The sequence below is a fragment of the Trichosurus vulpecula genome, chromosome 2 (genome assembly GCF_011100635.1).
Source record: "Trichosurus vulpecula isolate mTriVul1 chromosome 2, mTriVul1.pri, whole genome shotgun sequence".
Taxonomy (NCBI): domain Eukaryota; kingdom Metazoa; phylum Chordata; class Mammalia; order Diprotodontia; family Phalangeridae; genus Trichosurus; species Trichosurus vulpecula.
Genome location: NC_050574.1, coordinates 229,801,391 through 229,805,711, shown reverse-complemented (window position 1 = coordinate 229,805,711; position 4,321 = coordinate 229,801,391).

Genomic DNA, 4,321 nt, shown 5'->3' with positions numbered 1-4,321 from the left:
ACTTTTTACCTTGTATTTTAATTTCTGTGAGAGCAGTAGAGCTAATAGTGGACATGGGCGTGTGAACATCCCCTCCCCCTAAGAACTGTTGTTAATGGCTGCCTCAGAGCAGAAACACGCAGGAGCTACAGGTACTTGCCCACGTGACCTATAGTGAGGATTCCTGAGAGTGGACTTACCCAGCTCAAGAAAAAGAAGCAAAGTATCACGAGTTCCTGCAGATGCATGCAGCTGCCACACAGCTGAGACTACCATGAACTCATTCATGAAGCCTAACAGGGGAGTTCAGGAATGATGTCATTCCTGAACCCCTGCCTCCTCCTTAGAGGAGGGGAAATCTAAACCGTACGAAGTTTCCTAGTTCCTGTTAGTATCCTAAGTCCTGGCCTGCTAGAGAGAGAAGGGGGGCTCCTGACCATCATGACGTGCCCTCCCATAGCTGTTGGCTGTTGTTGGCATTGTTATCCATCCTCCATTATCGGAGAGGACCAGTGACATCGTGGGTGACATCTTGACTCTCGAGTGAATTGGATTCAAGCAAGGCAGAGTTGCACAAAGTTGTCAGCCTCACTCTCTCTTCCAGAGTCATCGAAGTCCAGTGACGGGACAAAAGTCAGGATGACTGACAATGGCCTGGGGTGTACTGGATGGCCCTGGTGTCTTTGGTATCTGACCAAGCTCTAATCACTCCACAGCACCTTCTTCAGCCACTTTCATGGCCATTGGAGCAAATTGTTCTCATCCACCTACTTTGCCAGGGAAAACTTCACATGCTTGGTATAGACACCCCTTAACTCACCAACAAGCTTGAGACCTTTTGGTTACCCTCAACCTGATTTAGGCCATCTTCTGAGATGGTGGGGCTTGGCCACTGCATGTGCTACAGCTTCTCAGAGTCATGGCAAGAGGATCAGTAAAAGACCAAAGCCTGACAGAGGGGAACAGAAGACTCATCTGTACTTTGAGTTTTGGGAACAGTTTAAGTTTCACAGGAAGTAGGCGTCACTTGTCTAGTAGCTGAAAAACTTTGCCTTTCAGGGCTGTCCAAACCATGGGTGCACCATAAACTGGGTCGTCAATAAAATGTCATGGTACTGCCCTGCAGTCATGTCTCTTCCAAGTGGAATCCAAACTACAGTCAGATGTTGAGTCAGAACAATTCTAGGACCCTGGGAGGGAGAGAGTAGGAAATGGGACTCCCCAGAGAGAGGGCGAGGAGAATTACATCAATTGTTGATAAGCTATCGCAGGTTCCTTACAAGTTTTCTCTATCTGTTTATGGACCCCTATGAGTTCTTTTAATCTCCTGCATTTTCTGTGAGGCAAAATAAAACCTATACTCCACCTGATACATGTTTTTTACCTTAAGAATTTGTGTAGGAGCTAGGGACTCTTTTGTTGTTGGCCAGTTGTTTCTCAGTTGTGTCTGACTCTTCTTGACTCCATTTTGGGTTTTCTTGGCAAAGATACTGGAGTGGCCATTTCCTTCTCCAGCTCATTTTACAGTTGAGGAAACTGAGGCAAACAGGATTAAGCGACTTGCCCAGGGTCACACAGCTAATAAGTTTCTGAGGCCCAATTTGAACTCAGCAAGGTAAGTCTTCCTGACTGCAGGTCTGGAACTTTATCCATTGCACCACCTAGCTGTTAACCACATTTATGAAAGTCTGCACAGAAGCTACGTTTGGACATTTGTCAGAGTATATTCTGGATGGGGAGGGGGGATAATGAACCAAAAGAGATATTGATTTTTAGGGCTACCACCAGAATTGGACTGGATCCATATGAACTGAACAATTGGGGGCCCCCAAGCTAGTTGTTTTATGTAGAATGAGGGGGGTAGATTAGATGACCTGAGGTCTCTTCCATTTCTAAATCTATAATCTATCTAGCTTTTGGTACCGATACTTAAAGTGCTAAGGAAATAAAATGTTTATATGTTGATTTTTTTTTACTATTCACTAAATGTTCTTATAAGAGCATTATTGATAACTTGACTAAGAAATATTTATTTAGTTATTCATACCAGTACAGGCTGTCACAGACAGAAAGAAGGCCACCCTCAGAAGGTTTACACAGCAGGGTGGGAGGATGTGTTGTCTTCTTCCATGCCTGAGTGCAAATGTAGCCATGTGGCCCCAGATGGAAGCCTAAGTATGGATGGGGACAAGGCAGAGTTGGCAGCCCATGTATGCTCCTGGTCACACATACCACTGTTACACTTCCCCTGTGGCCACTTTCCTGATCCACTTTTAAAGCCACATAGGAAAGCTGCCCTGATGGCACTTTCTAGGGAAAATTCAGGAGTGGGTCAAAGGAAGGTTTTCTGCACTCAGGCAGCTGCCCCCTGGAGCATGAAGCAGAGACTCAGGTGGAACCAACTGAAACATAAGGCCATTTAATCAGAAAGCAGTTGTCCTCTTAAATTTCTCCAATGTGATGAATCATAACTAAAGGCAAAAAGGCAGATTAAATCATTCTGTCACTCCACCTACCAATGCAGAAGCTCATAGCTTAACTTTTCTTTCCTCAGATCTGAAACTGATACTAAAAGATTTCCTGCTTTTTCCCCTCATGCATAGTGAAAATTAAAGCTTACTCTATAAAAGGAGCATGTTGATTTGGGGAATTAACTCTGAAAATAGACATTTATACTGAATGAATATATCTGAGAATCTGTATAATGCTTTTGCATAACAACGATAATAGTTAATAATAGCTGGCATTTATATAGCATTTACTATGTGACAGGCACTGAGCTAAATACTTTACAATTACTATCTCATTTGCTCCTCACAGAAAAACTGGAAGGTAAGTGCTATTATGTTATCTTCATTTTTTACAGACAGGGAAAGTGAGGAAGACTGGTGAAATGACTTGGCCAGGGTCTCACAGCTAGTAAGTATCTGAGGCCAAATTTGTACCCACATTTTCCTGACTCCAGGCCCAGTGCTCTGTCTACTATTCTATTCTTTTGAAAATACTATGTACCTAGAGGAAACATTTAAGCAAGAATATATTTTAAGTGGAGGAAATTCTCAGTTTGTCAAATCTATTACATATTAGGTTTTTCTTTTTAATCAATTGCACTTTTAATAGGAATGATTAGGATGAAGAGAAGAGGCTGAGAAATGAACTCTTGACTATTATGGAAAAGGAGGAAAGGGAACCCTGTATTTTGTTTTTGTTCAGGAAGAGAAGGCATTCAAGGCTAAAATAGTTTAGTTTTGTTTTTTAAATGAGACAAGGTCTGAAGTGCAGTGGCCACTCATGAACCTGATCTTGATATTGACCAACATGGACACTTTGACCTGCTCTATCTCTGACCTTGGCCAGTGGCTCTGAACAGCTTGAAGGCTCACCATATTGGTGCCAAACAGTACAGACACCCAACTGGCTTTAGCCCTTCTTTAAGCTCACAACTAAGCTCAAGTGACCCACTGACCCTCATCTTTCCCAGCAGCAGGGGACTACAGAAATATGCCACCAGGCCTGGCTGAAAATAACTTTTTTAAAGGGCCAGTAGGGAGAGGAAGTGAGAAAAAGAAAAAGAGAGAAATTCAATATATGCAACATTGCTGAAGGAACTTTGCACCCAATGGAAATGCTAACAAGATTGCTGCTTAAAAAGAAAAAGACAATTTTAGTGCTATTTAGTGGGGGGAGGGAGAGATAGCAGACAACTAGTTGGGCTAGCTAGCTGAACATCTGAGCCCAAAATGCAGGCATAGTCCAAAGAGTGGCCATGGTGACCTCTTCTCACTATCTCACTCACATCCGTCAGCGCCACTCCAGAAAACTATCTCAGGGATGAGGAGGTATTTCAGTCTCCTGCCCTTGGCTTCTGCACTGAGACTCCAAATATTAAAGTGATAGCTTCACAGAACTATCGATGGCGGTCAAGTAATAACTGGAGGAGACACCAGCCGTTTGTGCCACAGGGGTGGCTAATTATGTGATGACTGAGACAAGTGGAGATGGAGGCAGAGATGTATATGCTGATCCTTTCTGCTGGCCAAATGAAGTTCAGTAGGTTAACAAATATGCTGAAGATGTACTTGTGAACTGTCTTGTACTTGCTCCACTAGGGAAAATATCTTCTTCAACCACTAATGTGAATAATGGCCTATTTTTAAAGGTGGTGTTGCTAGGGACAATCTTCCCTCAGTCTTGTGATTCCATTCATGTAAAGAACTCCTAGTGTGGAAACTCTCTCCACTAAGGTACTTCCAATGCAAATCCCCCTAAGTAGGTGGCCTCTCCATTGAAGCACATTGTATTCTGAGCAATGACAACTCATTTGCAGTTTATAATCATAGAA